This window comes from Mustela nigripes, chromosome 9 (genome assembly GCF_022355385.1).
Source record: "Mustela nigripes isolate SB6536 chromosome 9, MUSNIG.SB6536, whole genome shotgun sequence".
Lineage (NCBI taxonomy): Eukaryota > Metazoa > Chordata > Mammalia > Carnivora > Mustelidae > Mustela > Mustela nigripes.
In genome coordinates, this window is record NC_081565.1 from 22,469,875 (window position 1) to 22,485,196 (window position 15,322).

A 15,322-nucleotide genomic window follows, 5' to 3' on the forward strand; every position below is an offset into this window, starting at 1 on the left:
GCTCTGAGAATTGCCTTTTTCTGCTTACTGTGTCTGGAGGCCAGCTCACTGAGAAGTCCTTGGTAGTGACCATACCATTTCAGCGGAGGCTCCCTAAGTATGGTCACTGTGGGTTGAAAGAAAAACTCTACTGTTTTGTGTGTTTAAGACATGTTCAGGAAGGTTGGCCATCTCTCCCCTCTCACTGAGACTACACGTTCCAATGTCATCACAGGTATATTTCCTTCCTTCCTCCCCTCTGCTCTTGCCTTCCTACCTACCTGCCTGCCTGCCTTCCTTCTATCCATCCGTCCATCTCACTTATCTGTTATCTCACCTTCCCTCCCTTTCTCTCGCTCTCTCTCTGTCTGTCTCACTTTCTCTCTCCTAATTAAGTTATTAAACACTGCCAGGCCAGTCACTGAAGAAATGTGGTAAGAGGAGCCTGAGCAGGAGACAAGGAAATGCTCCTGCTTGGAAAATACATATGCCCCACAAACTCCTTCCTTTTCAGCTGAATTTGAAGCCCTCAGATCCTTCCTGGGATATGTTAAACTTAAAACAAAGGGAAGCAGGTGTTACTGCTTGGGTTATGGGAAGAAAGTAGGTCTCTCCTGGTTAATGTTTAACTTTAGTAATGATACTTAAACACACCAAAGGTGCCTTTCCCTCATATCAGATAATCTCTCTGTAAAGTTTCACTTGTATTTTCCTCTTTTTGCCCCAACAGTGATCCAGTCTTGTCTATCTACACCCAGAGCTGTTAACTAGGTGTGTCATTACTTGGCAAAAATCCATGTGTGCCTGCTTCTTGGATCACCCAGAAATCCACTCCAATTTGGGGATTGGATTTCTGGGAATAATCAATAGAGCCATTGTTCATTTATTTTATTATTATTTTTTTTTTTTAGTCTAATGAAAACCAGGACATTTTCTGAAAAACCTTTGTCCTTTGCTTTGTTTTGAAGAGGACCGCCACATGCAACCTCTCTTTCTACAATGCGTTAGTCAGGATAGACTGTGTTTTGCTGCAGAAACAAACCCTCCAATCTCACAACATGAGATTGTTGTGACTCACAAAAAGTCAACGAGTATTTGGGCGAACTTCCCAAATCCCTACAATATCAACACTGGTTTCCCTAATCGCTGGAGCACGAGGAGAGAGTGTGCTCACTAATGGTCAGGTTCCAGCTTTCAAATCACTTCTACTTACATTTCATTGCCCAAAGCAAGTCTCACAGTCCTATCTTCACTTCAGGGACATGAAATCGTCCCATTTTCCTGGAAGGAGGGAAAAATTGGAAGACACGGGTGAGCAGTACTAATGGCTAGCACGGCAGATGGGGGTCAGACAGATTTCATTCTGAATACAAGGAGTAGCCATGAAGAGAGTTACATATGAGACTACAATGATTTAATTTGTAGTTTAACCAGATTACTCTGATCATTCAGAGAGAATGAGTTGAGGGTCACATTAAGAGGCAACACCAGGGGAAAAATGGCCAAGGCAAGTTCAGTGGGAAAGATGCTGTTATTTCAAGCACGAGTAGGAGCCGAAGAGATGGGGGAAAAGTGGGTACATTGCATATGTATTTTGGAGCTAGAGTCATTAGGATTTACTGAAGGAAGAGTAGAGGTTCCATTTGAAGGATCCTGAGTTTGAGATGTTCGTGAGACACACAGATGCAGATATCAAATGGGCCAGTGGACACCTGAGACCAAAGTTCTGGGCTGAATATGAATTACATATGGTGGTGTGAGCATGTGGAGGTCCTGAAAAGGACGAGGCAAGGCCAGTAGACCTCTACCCAGTGTGGAGAGAAGACAGGGTCCAGAATGAATCCTGAAAATGCATAATTCACTTAATTGAAAAGTCTCTAAGGATTTTTCCAATCGGACACTGAAGAGCAGGACCCTGACTAAGAAGAAAAGGAGAGCCCGGGTGCTGGGAAGTTACAGACCTTGAGAGGCAAGACATGGCACGGGTCACTCCCCTAACTGTAAGCCTTCCACAAAGCCCTTTTCTAGATCCACATTCCTCTGTCTGAAGTTGCTTTTTCTTGAGCCAGGGTTTAAAAGGCCAGAGGCCAGGGCACCTGCGTGGCTCAGTCATTTAAGTGGCTGCCTCTTGATTTCAGCTCAGGTTGTGGTCTCAGGGTCGTGAGAGGAGCCCTGCGTCAGACTCCACACTCACAGGGGAGTCTGCTCAAGATTCTCTCCCTCTCCCTTTGCCCCTCCTCTGTACCCTCTCAAAAAAAATGAATGAATGAATGAATGAATGAAAGGCCAGAGTTCAAGAGGCAATCCCTGAGTGGTAGAACTTTTTAGCCAAGAACACAAGTCAGTGTCACCAAGTTCAGGTCAGAGCCAACTGCCTGCCTGCCGTCGCGGCTGACCGGACAGGGAGGCACCTTTGCCCCAGAGGCCTGGCCTTCCCTGGACTGAGTTGTTCTCATACTCAGGACCGGGCAGGGGCAGTGGGGGTGGGTGGTGGTGGTTGAGGATCAAGTGTTCTCCTCAGAGAGTTTGAAGGGAGAGAGGGCAAGAGCCGTGCTGGTTTGGAGTCCTTCCTCTTCCCACAAGGCTGCTTCTGCCACAGCACTGGACCAGAACCACGCCCCCGTTGCTCAATCATACTCGCACTTCTACCAACCCATGGGCTGGCACATGTGCTCGGGCAAAGGGCTCAGCTTAGTCTGGGCTGTCATACCACCCACAGCTCTGATTTCCTCTCTCCTGCGCTGGGCGGGACTGGAGCTAACCTCTTCCCACACCCTCCACGGTGCTAGCAGAGGAAGGTTCTTGGCCACTAGAGACCAACCCACATCGGGCCTCCCAGCCTTCTGACCACAGCGAGGACCCCCCGACGTGCTGCTGCTGATCGGCTTCAGTCTTCCGGGCTCCAGTCTCAGCATTGCCTTTGGGAGACATGACCTTGGCTGAGTTAGAACATGAGGTGATGATAGCTCCTGGGGGCAGGAGCAAGGACAGGAGGGTCCTTGGCATTAGCTGGCAATTCCATGTGTCCCCACTAGGGGGCAGTCTCCCCTCATGCCACCTCAGCCTGATTCCCTAACTTTTCATCCCTATGCTTCTCAGGCTCCTGGAGATGACAGACTCCCTCTGGTAGCTCCAGCCCACCCACCCCCTACCCATCAGAGTTCCACCTCTCTTTCCTGGGTGCCCCGGTCTCATCTCCTCTCTGCTGGCCCGGCCAGGGCCTGGGCACACAGGCAGAAGCTGTCTCTGCACCCATGACCCACCACCACTTTCGCAAGAGAAGCAGACCCAATCCAACGATGATGTCTCTGGGTTACAAAATTGAAATCCAAGGACAACCAGTCGCACACAACCAACCAGGCACTGGGTTATCATCAATCAATAATTTCCTCACATTGCTTCCCTGTCTACTGTATGAAAGTCTGTCCCTGAGCTCCTGTTGGTGGGGCACCCCTAAGCACTTTTAGTCTGCAGCTAGCGGATCTGAATAGATTTTTGCTCAAATAAACTCTTTAAATGTTTACTATGTCTCAGTTTCTCTTTCAACACTACTATGCTACACTGCTTCCTTCTGATTCCTTCCCTTCCTTTACTTCTACACCATCATAGCTAGGAAATCCTCTTGAAATATTCTGACTTGAAAACTGTGGTGAAATTGGTGCCTCTATCTGGAGGCCAGAGAGAACCCTAAGACTTTTTCGAAATACTCTGCTTCTTTTTTCTTTCTTTCTTTCTTTTTTTTTTTTTTTTTAAAGATTGTATTTATTTATTTGACAGACAGAGATTACAAGTAGGCAGAGAGGCAGGCAGAGAGAGAGATGGGGAAGCAGGCTCCTCGCTGAGCAGAGAGCCCAATGCAGGACTCGATCCCAGGACTTTAACCCACTGAGCCACCCAGGTGCCCCGAAATACTCTGCTTCTTAACGCCTAACCCCGTTCCAGCCATCCAGGCATTGGTTATCCCTACTTTGCACGAACATTCCTTTAGGTCTCCTCCTTACTGTTGAGAAAGACCTAACTGACTCCACATCCACATTTTCCATCTGCACATAAATTCCTGAAGTTGATTTTTTTTTTTTTTCTGACTGCTGTGATGACGTGTCTTCCCCAGCGCATGAGCAAGACGCTTCCTAGAAACCGTATTCAAGGGAATGAACATTGCATTTCAATTTTATTCCTTGGCTCTGGGTTTGGGCGGTTGCATTGAGATTTCCCATTCACTTCTGTCTGGGAAGACAATACACTCACCATGTATTTTTAATCCTTTTATCTCCCCTTTGTCTGTTCCTTGATGAATCTACCACCTGGCTGTTTTAATCCACCCCCTGAATTCCTCAAGTCCAGGATCATAACCAAGGCCGGGCAGCACGCCAGCCTCTCAGCCTTGGCCAAGAAATGGAGGAAGGAAGAGAAAAGTTGCTGGCGGCACCTTCTGCGGACCCACACTTCAAGTGTTTTTAAGCCTGAGCTTTCCCTCCGAATCCATGTGAGATCTGATTAGCATATGTTTTCCCAATGCAGGCACCGCTCTCCTTCACAAGAAGTGTGGTGCTCTCTTGGTTAGAGGGTTCTGAGAGAGCCCATCTCCGCTCCTGCCCCAGCCGTGGACACCCGCCCTGCCAGGCTGAGGTTCCACTTGCCAGATCCTCCCCCATTACCAGACCCTTGCTAGCTCCTTTTAAGGTTCTGGCCACTGCGCATGTGGCCACACTTGCAATCTGAGGGCTAGGGGAGACTTTCCCCCAGATCCCAGGTTCCTCTCTGCTGAGCTCTTCTACCCTGTGCCAGCAAAATTGTTGGGAAGACCCCCGACCACCCAAAATTGTTGGGAAGACCCCCGACCACCCAAGGATCACCACCAGTCCCCAAAGGGTGTGTGCATGCAAAGGAGACTTAAAACAAGTGCTCGCTGTGGCAAACCCTGGTGAGTTGGCCCACATGCGAGCAGGGGGGCCCCCCTTTGGCCCCTCCAGCCTACGGCATGTACCTGGGTGGGCCCTGTTCTTGAAGACAGTGCTTCCCATCCCCGACTGCACGAGAGAATCATCGGGGGCTTGAAGACTATCCAATTAAATTACAGTCTCCAGACTAGGGCCAGAGCATTGATATTCTATAGTTTACTTTTTAATCAAAGCATAAAACATGTAGAATGTGGGAAATGCACTAATCTTTCGTGTATATCTTAGCGATATACACCATTTTCATAGCTAGATACACACACACACAGCATAGATCAAGATAAACATGTCCAACATTCTAGAAAATTCCCTTCAGCCTCTTCCAGGTAACCCCAACCATATTTTCCCATTGTCCTGTTTCCATTTTTTTTTTTCCCATCATGAATAAAGTCAATATTGTTTGCTGTACATGTCCTTTGGTGGCCTTTGCTTTCATTTCTCTCTGTTAAATTCTCACCTCCCTCCTTTTTTTTTTTTTTTTTTTAACAGACGCCTGTCTAGACCAGCTGGTGTGGAACACGGGCACTTTTTGAAAACTCCCCCTGGTGATTCTAACGTGTGGTCAGCGTTCAGACCCACTACCTTAGGACCACATGGATTACAAACCAGAGGCTCAAAGTTTCTCACAGAACAGAGGCTTCTCTGTAGGACCAAGCACAGCGCTCAAATCTTCATGTCCCTTCTCCTTTGGGTCTCAGCCTTGTACTTGACTTCCTAAGGAGGGGCAGCAGCGAGGGGGCTGTTCTGTAGCCCATGCTTATTGTATCACACCAGTTGTGTGGGTGAGAACATTCACCCCTGCATCTGGAGCTGTCTAAAAAAGAAAGTTGAGCAGAAGGACCATTGATCCTCTAACCAATACACAGGCCCAACTGTGTTCTGTGCCGGGGAGAGTTACGTGGGGACTCTGGACTGCCTCGAGAACCCATCTGTGTGTTCTCCGTACATGGAACCAGAAACATATTGGTCGCTGGGGGCTGCACAGTTCTGTAATTTCAGGATTCTTCTTGAGATGAGCTAGAAGCCATCCACAGACGAAAGCGAACTCAATGATCACAATGAAAAAATACTTCCGGGCAAGAGTCTGGGGCAGTTCGGGCAAAATGCTCCTGAGAGCACTTTCTGTGGTATTTCTCTAGGGAGGAGGAGTGTGGGCAAAGAGTTATGTTCAGAGTGTTTTAAAACACTTTAACAATTTCAGAGTGATTAACTTTGGAGCGATTGGGGTCACCACTGGTGCCCCCGCTGAGCACCAAGCGCCATGGCCCACAGGCCAGCAGCACCAGCTTCACTGGGCACAGGTCGGAGATGGGATCCAGCCCTACCCGGACCTGCCGACCCGGACACTCTGGGGGTGAGGCCACACAGTGTGTCCGAGCAAGTCCTCCATGTGACTCGGATGCCATCTCATGGGTCATGACACAGACTGTCCCCTGCATGCATCCCGTGTGCTAGATTTCTTCTTCTAGATTTAAGCAAAAAAAGATCCCCGGTCAGTGTTCCAAGCACTGGTATAGAGACGCTGGAGAACTGCTTACTGGTTTGGGAGAGACTGTGCCACCATGACAAGCTTGCTTACCCACTTTTGGTCCCCTTTTCCTACTCTGGGCTAAAGAGGGGCAGGGAAGAAAAGTGTCCCTTGGAAGCCACCTCGGAAGGGAGCAGAGCCCCCTCCCCTTTTTTTCTAATTGGCTCCTTGTGGAGTCAAGCCAGCCAGTGAAGCTTGGGAGAGGCCACCGTAGTGGGTTACGTGGCAGGTTACCACATGAGGAGTCTGCAGACGGACAGAGAACACACCGTTTCCAGGGACCGAGCAGTTTCTGCATACCAGGCTCTGTGCTACGACAAGAGCCAGGGACGTAGGAATGTCAGACGCTTTGTTCTTCAGGAGGGTAAGTAAAGCTCCAACACATTGCACAGGCACACCTTGTGGGCTATAGTCATACATCTGAATCATAAACCACAAACAGTGGTGCACACAGAAACGGGGTCAGAGAAAGAGGGGCAGTCTAAGCCAGAAATTCACTTTCTAAGCAACACTCAACTCAGCGAACCTGAGAAATTTTGGCTCTCCCGATGCTTAACGCCACACCCTTCTCCAGGTGTGACCAGAAACCCGAAGAATTAAAATGCCAACACCAAATCTTACCGAACCGCTCCGGTCTGTACTGTTTGTTCTCGTTTTAATATATTATTTAGTTTTATTAAAAACAAAATCCAGGGGTGCCTGGATGGCTCAGGGGTTCAAGCCTCTGCCTTCAGCTTAGATCATGATCTCAGGGTCCTGGAATTGGGACCCACATCGGGCTCTCTACATAGCAGGGAGCCTGCTTCCTCCTCTCTCTCTGCCTGCCTCTCTGCCTACTTGTGATCTCTCTCTCTCTCTGACAAATAAATAAAAACAAACAAAAAACCCCCACAAAATCAAACAAACTAACAAATCCATGGTCATGGATGAAATTCACAGCTGGGCTTGTAGCATTTCTGATCACTCACAGAAATAGGAAGCACTCCAGCCACGAAGTCACAAAACACCTTTTCGGTTGAGAACTTAGTACATTCTGTCCAGTGTCATTTAAAAAAGAAAAGATTTCTGCTTTCATTCAAAGGGAAAACTTCTTCCTCTGTAGCTCTGTCCGCAGGGGAAAGGTGGGAAGCTCAGCTAGGGCTGGGCTAGGGCTCACCTACCTGGAGCTTCTCCTTCTCATCCTGAGTTCCTTGGAGAGGGTTCTGTCTTCTTCAGGGCGGGGAGTAGGCGGTGGCTGGGAGGGAGGGAGGTGAGGTAAGACCTTACTTGACTAACACCACCCGGAGATGGGCAGGGAAGAAGGAAGGAGCGAGAGCCAACGCTTTCCCTTTCTTGGTTTTGGAGATCCACCTTCTCCTCGCTGGGATGTTCCTTTGACAGGGGAGGGAGGATGTACCCCGCTCCAAATGGCTGCTGGTCTGCGCACAGGGTGAAGCTCCAGCTTCCCTCTGCTGTTGCTCAGCCCCTCTCTGGGCAGCTCTACACGCAGGATCTAAGGAAACCTCGCACCTCTTGAGTGAGCAACCCACCTCTGCTCCACAGCATGGCTGCACCACGCTTTGTGCCCATGGATTCTAGGGAGGAGCTCTAATGCCCACAGCCAGCTCTCTTTCCTACGTTGTTAGGAAGCTGACCACTTCCCCATTTCCTTGATCTTCAGAGAACACACAACAAGCTCCTTGAGGGTCCCTAAAATCCCTTTCCCTCAGCTAGTGGAGAGGCAGACCCCCCGGCCCCCTCTGTGGTGGGGGGGCTCTGAACTCACTCAACTTTCTCTCCAACAACCCTCTGCTAATCCCAGACTCCTGACACGAAAGTTATGGATGGGATTAAACCAGATTTTCAAGAGTTTCCTCAAACCCACTCCTAGGTATGTGCCCCAAAGAACCGAAACTGGGGACTCACGTAAGTACATGACTATGTCTGTTCACAACAGCACTCCTCAAAGGAGCCGAAAGCTGGGAAGAGCTCCAGTGGCCACCAGTGGATGGACGGATAGAGAGACAGAATGTGGTCTGTCCACATAGTGGAAATACCACTCAGGCTTAAGACAGCAAGAAGCTCTAACACCTGCTATAAACGGGACAAACCTAGAAACCATTACGTTAAGTGAAAGAAGCCAGATCCAAAGGGTCACATACTGTATGATTTTATCTACACAAAATGTCCATAACTGGCCAATTCACAGAGATAGCAATTAGATGTGTGGTTGCGAGGAGCTGGGGGGGGGATACTGAGGAGTGACTGTTCACGGATGAGGGGACTTCTGTTGGGGAGGATGGAAATGTTTCGGAACTAATAGAGACGATGAAATGGTTCAACACTGGGAATGGACTAAGCATCCTGACTTGTTCACTTTAAAAATGATTAATTGTAAGTTATGCGAATTTCACCTCAGGTAATTATAATCTCTTTAAAGTCATGTACGCTTCCCCAGCAAACCCTCTGGTTCCATCTTGGCCATTTCTGAGCCCATCCCTCTGGTCTCACCCACGCGGCTCTGTTCTGGTGCTCGTCTCTTTTCACATCTGCCTTCCTCCTGGGAGAGCTGCTCTACGGTGTCCCCTCTCTCTTCCCTGCAGGTGACAGATTCCCTGCAGCATACCCTTTGTGCTGCCTCACACACAGGTTGGGCAGAGCCCTTGAATTCTCTTTCGTCATATTTATGGAACCCAGGGAGGTACAACCGAGAGCCCTCATTAGGCCCCCGTGTCATGAGCTTTTCCCTTTCCAGGTCCCCAGGCTGATTGTCAAGGACCAAGTGCCCTGAGCAAGCAGAGGGTTTAGGTGACATTAAGAATAGATGATGAGGATGCATCGAAAAGATAAGGTGTGTTAATTACATGTTCATTACTTCAAATGTTCTGCGGCTGCGAGGACTCAAGTTTTGAATGTTTTATGCTCAGGCAGCCTTGTCCCAGGGAGAGTGCAATGCGGGAGAGAGACACACATCAGAGGGGTCTGACATTCTTAGGGACAGTCTTCTTGGTCTACCCTTTGCTGAGTCTCCCAGGTCCCACCTCACCACTAGTGCACACGCAAAGAGCCTGAGCACTAGGAGCCCCGTCTACTTGCAGTGGACATCTCTTAGAGTGAGCGGGTCCTTAGGCACAACACAGTTATGTGGTCAACCTTAAAGGGTCAAAACACCCCGTGTTCCACAGTCGTATCTCTGTGGGCATTATTCTTTGTGTTAAAAGACAAGGGAGATTCTGATGAGTCCAGAGGACTTTCTAGTTCTCTGTTCCTCTCATCTGTCCTTGTCACTATTTGTCATCCCAAAGGTTGTGCTGTCATAACTCTGGAAAAAGCTACGCTACACGTAGACCATGGACTGGGAGAGGCTACACCACCCTAATCACGTTTTTAATAGCTTATTCCTTTAGGCTGCCTTTGGGTTGTTCCCTTAACAGCTTCTGTGGCGGCAGTGGAAATTCTAGAAATAGTTAGTCCTCATCTCTAGAAGCCAGTCTACAGTCTGTCTCAATGCCACGGAGAAGCCAGGGAATGGCCACACCCATGTTTTCAGCAAGTGGCTTGGCTGCATCTCACTATTTCCTAAAGCTGGACCATACCTATGACCGCAGGTCCTGGGGGTGATGGAGGAACAGGATGAGAAAGAAACCAACTTAAATAAGTCTGCCCTCGGACCTTCACGGCTCCCCTTGGACTGTCATGTGAGAGAGAAATAAACTATGTTCCTTCAGACACTGACTTAATTTTTGGGTCTCTTCATTGACAGTCTAGCTTCCCCACGCCCAGTCCAGAAGCAGACATCTAGAACTAGAGTGTTTCTTCAGAGAGAGAGACAGAGAGAGAGAGAGAGAGAGAGTGTGTGTGTGTGTGTGTGTGTACACGGAGACAGCCGGAGCCAAGGAAAACATGCTGTAGGCAAGAGAGAGCTGGCGATCACGTCTGTGGCCCACCAGAACATATGCAGGACTCCGTAGGCAATCGTGATAATAAAGACGGCAAACCATGGTGCCTCGTTGGAAAGAACCAGAATTTCAGCATGCATTGGCTCTTTGTGACAATAGTGGCTTTTAGTGGACCGTCAGTGCAACCGGCCCCCTCCAATTGCCCTGACTTGGACGACACCCCCAATTGCCAGCCCCCAGTAGTGCCATCTCCCTCTTGGCACTGGTCTGCGCTCAGCGCAGGCTCTACCAGTCTGACAGAAAGCAGAGCTAGCCCAGGACCAAGACGGGAGGTTTGTTTGCTGTTCAATCAAGTCTTCGAGAAGGAAAGTTGGGGAGGCAGGAGCACAGGCTCTGGCCGGGAGGATGGCCTGGGTTTGAATCCTCCTTCCACCCCTAGACTTGTCATAGGCACCAAGTTATTCAGACGCCCGGAGGGCGGGTTTTCTGCTTTGTAAGATGGAGACGATACTATAGTAGGAACCTCAAAGGAGTATTGCCAGGAATGGAGCGAAGGAACCCACCAGCGCTGGCTCTTGGAAGGGCTCAGGTAGAGGCCTGCTGCCCTCTGCTGGCGGCGGTCGGCTTTCCGCCGACATGTGAGTGTAAGTAAAAGGGCCACATTGGGCCTCCGCATAGCATTGCACACGTGGTGGCTTCCATTTTGGTGTTTTTGGGGTCGCTCCATGTCAGATCTCAAAGGATTCCTGTCTTGTGTTCAGAGTGGGAAAATGTCCTGACTCCCCCGGGGAAGGCTCGCGGCTGGGGAGGCGGCTTTGGCCCTAGACACCATCGCCACCTAGTGGCCACACTTCGTGCTTGCAGGCAAAGGCGAACCCCCAAAAGTGAGAAACTCCACCCTTCCCGGAGGCGACTGAACCGCCCTCCTGTTCTTGCAGGAAGTTCCTTCTTCAGTGTCTCCTGGCAGGTTCCTAGCGCCGTTTGACCCTCCCCTGATGAGTTCTGGAACATCTGTGGCTTCTCCTAAACATCTTTCCATTTGGATCGTTCTCTCTCGCGCCCAGAATACTACAGTTACATAGTTCCCACACTAAGGGGAAAACTTTAAAGCATGCTAAGAGAGTGTGAGACCTGCACAGGATGGCCCCACTTAACAGGCAGGTGGGGACACAGTGCCCGACTTTGGAGCAGCTTTGCCCCCACATTCCTTATGCAAAGAGCTCCCCCAATCCCAGTGAAAACATCCCGACAACCTCCGTTTTCGTTTGTTCTTATGTGCACAGCGTTGGACACATAGTAGGCGCTCAGTAAGGATTTGCTGACGGAAGGCAGGCCTTTCCGGGAAGTAAACTCCGAGCTCACCGGCTCCCGACATTTCTATCCGTTCTGCACAGCAACTCTAGAAGTCAGAAATCCAATCTAGAATAAGCAAATGGTCAAAGGTTCTGCTGAAAAAGTGGTGAGTCCCAACTCTGAGGTCCCTGTCTGATCCCAGAGGTTTGTCAGACACTGACAATGGCCGTGGAAATACTAGATGTCCAAGGCCATGGTTCACAACACGGGCTCTTTGGTGTCATGTATGTGGTCTTCCCAGCACCCCCTGCCCCGCGCCACAGCCCCTGGTGACAGGAGTGAGCACTAGACCTAGGCTGGGTGGTTTTGCTCTCCGGGACATATCACGATCATCCAAAGAGATGGTCAGAGTCCTGAGCCCCTGATTGCTACCTGCCGTGACTGGTTCAGAACATTCAGGCAGGGGCACCTGGGTGGCTCAGTGGGATAAGCCACTGCCTTCAGCTCAGGTCATGATCTCAGGGTCCTGGGATCGAGTCCAGCATCGGGCTCTCTGCTCAGCAGGGAGCCTGCTTCCCCCTCTCTCTCTCTGCCTGCTTCTCTGCCTACTTGTTATCTCTCTCTCTGTCAAATAAATAAAATCTTAAAAAAAAAAAAACATATTCAGGCAAATGATGGCTGTTAATGGGGCTTTAGCTCCAGACCTCTAGGTTATCCCGTTTTCTGATCTCCACCAATTATTTAATATTCAGGGATTTGCAAAATAGTTGTTAAACCATCGGCATCTTGCAATCAGCCGCTGTAGGAATATTTATACCACAGAAATCAGCAAACGCTTCTAACGATCATGGCTTCTTCTCCCAGAAATAACTCTGTGTCCATTTGGGTTCTTTCGCAGTGTGCAGCTAATGGAAGCTAGAACATGCCTCCCTTGTAGCTTTTGCATTCCTCAGTTCACCCAAAAGCTTGAACAGCTGGGCCTGCTGTCAGCCAGAGAAGGTTGGAAGAGAGGAGACCTGAGACAAAGCCCCTCCCTCAGCCCCCAACACTGCCCTCTGCCTCCTGGGACCCATGAGATGGGCGGGTTCAGCCCCTCAAGGCCTTTTATTCATTACATTTTGAGGTTGCCCTCAAGAACTTTCCGGATAGAGTCAGGCCATGAGGCAAACACATTTCTCCACTAGGCTACCAATTCTCAATCTTGGTTGCAAGTTAGAAACACCTGGGGAGCTGCTAAGACACGCCCACGTTCACAGCCATGTCTGAGCCCCGTGAAGACAAAATACCAGAATATCTGAGAATGAGGCCCAAGTGCCGGTATCTTAAAAGCAAACTCCTGGGGACCCTGTGTGGGTGTGGCCAAGAAGGGAGCCACAGCCCTGGGCAGTGCTGCTCAAGCTTGCCGCAGGTTAGTCTCCTGGGGTGCTTTTTAATCGCCAGCCCAGGCCAACTGAACCCAAACTTTTAAAGCTCTCCAGGTGATTCAGATGGAGTCAGAAATTGAGAAGTGCTGCTTTAGACCAAATAAGGATAATAAGGAATGCCTTTTATTTTGTATCTCATCTCAAATTATGCAGCCATGTAAAAACAAAACAAAACCAAACCCCAAAAACAAAACAAAAAAACCTTACAGGGTCCTGATGTTGCTACCCCCCCACACACAATAAAAACTCCCAAAGGTCAAATGAATCCCTTGTTCTTACCCTGAAATCACAGTCTGAATGTACCTAGATATTCCGTTCTCCTGACATTTTCTTCTTAATTTGCTCAACCCCTTCAAGGGGGGGGGGGGTCCTCTGCAGAGTCTGAATGGAATCGACACCCTGGTTCACCAAGACCCACAAAGCATTGATTTGGCATATTGGATAAAGGCACACACACCCCACCCCCCAATACAATATTCAAAACAACCTGGGACCACATGTGACGGTATCTGCAGCTTATAAATCAGGTGTCCGTTCCCCCATTTTCAAACATTAAGTGGTACGCCCAGACCCTACTCATTACTTACTCTAGGTCGGTGATTCTCAGACTGGGGTTCCTCGACCAGCCGCGACATGTCCAGGCAACAGGTTAGAAGATTCTTAGGCTGCGTACGCCAGACCTACTGAATCAGAAGCCCTGGATACGAGGCCCCAGTCTGTGTTTAACAAGCCCTCCAGGTGTCAGAGGTATTTGCTGAAGCAGGAGAAGCCGCGCTCCACAGAGGCACATCGCTGCCAGGAGCTGAGAACTACTGCGGACACAGAATGTGGTCTCAGTGGGTAGGCGGAGACTAACCAAACCAACAGGGAAACAGAGATTTGCCACTTTACTCTTCTGGGGGTGCCCACACAGGCATCCTAGGTTTTCAGAGCCCACCACCTGTGAACTGAGAACAAAGCAGCTGGATAATTCTCCCATCAAGTTGAACAGATGCTGAGAATACTAAATACTAGATCATGGCAGAATTAAAAAAAAAAAAATCTTTATTACGCATTTTTCTTACTCTGAAAGAAAACATCTGCATGCTTGGGCAACATTTTGAAATTGCTACTGTGCCATCTCCGGGGATTTTCGGAGGCCCCATTCTTTGCCTTTGTGTCTTCTTAGACCTGTCAAACCTTTTCAAGTCTCCCTCTGAATTCCCTATTTGTTCTCTGTGTTCCCAGCAGCCTAGTTTTAAACTTTGTGGGGGTTCTGTGCAGGGAGGGACATAAGCACCACACTTTCTTGTGACACAGGCATCCCATAATGAACATGAGCAATGCTCAGAGGTAACTTCGTGGCCTCATGTGTCCCCCAGTGATTGTCTTTGACAGCTGGTAAGTACAGGGGAGATCAAAGTGGTGTAGGGACAGGAGGTCTCGGTCAGAGAGCAAAAAGCCTGTACGCCCATCTAACCATTAGTGGTTTTAATGCCTCCCATTGGTTTTGGTAAGAGCCTCCTCAGTGAGACTCCTTCTTCCTTCTACCTGGACTATCCTAAACTTTGCCTCCCATTCTGAGTGCCTGTCCTCTGTCCCTGGACACCCCTGGCTTTGCCCAGCACTCTGATACTAGGAGTGACAGAGGCAAAGAGGACCAGGACACTGAATCCAGAGCTGATCACAACTTCGCTGTCTCAGAAGGTTGGAAGAAGTCATATACACCAGGAGAGATGGAGGAAGAAACTCCAAGGAGAGGGGTGGGGTGGTGCAGGGCGTAGGGGTGAGGGGGAGGAGCGGGAGACACAAGGTCTGGGGCGTGAGTCACTGTGAGGGGCTGGAGAGTGAACGGAGCAGCCGGGGGTGGGAAGACAGGAGGAAATTTGGAGAGGAAGCTTTCTGATGAACCTGCAATCTTCGTACGCTCTTCAAAGTCTGAAATTCTCTGTTCTTCGGAGGGGAGCCCAATACAGGTGCTGGAAATGTAGTAAGAACAATTAGAGCCCGAGAGCTGAAGGGAAGCTTGAGTTTTACCAATTGTCCTGCTGTTTGCCAAGCCATCCTTTTGACCTTGTGCGTCTACCTACCCGATCTGGAGGCCCTGTACATTCCTGAGGTCCCAACAGAGGTTTCGAGGCTCTAGCTGGGGCAGCCAGAGACAGCATCACATAAAGGGGACTGGGACAGCCTGTTACAGGGACGCCCCACCAGCTAGCGTTGCTTTTTCTGTTCCCAATGTGCAAGACGCGGGTGCTGCTGCACGGAAGTCCAGGCCAAGGG

General features: G+C 49.5%; 1 long non-coding RNA gene across 1 annotated transcript; it reads left to right on the forward strand.

The window, feature by feature from the left end:
* Positions 1 to 6,708: 6,708 nt before the first annotated feature.
* On the forward strand, positions 6,709 to 10,137 carry LOC132025054 (uncharacterized). The gene is made up of 3 exons (XR_009406400.1): positions 6,709 to 6,829; positions 9,200 to 9,295; positions 10,053 to 10,137. It is a non-coding gene; the product is annotated as an uncharacterized LOC132025054 (long non-coding RNA).
* The last annotated feature ends 5,185 nt before the right edge of the window (positions 10,138 to 15,322 follow it).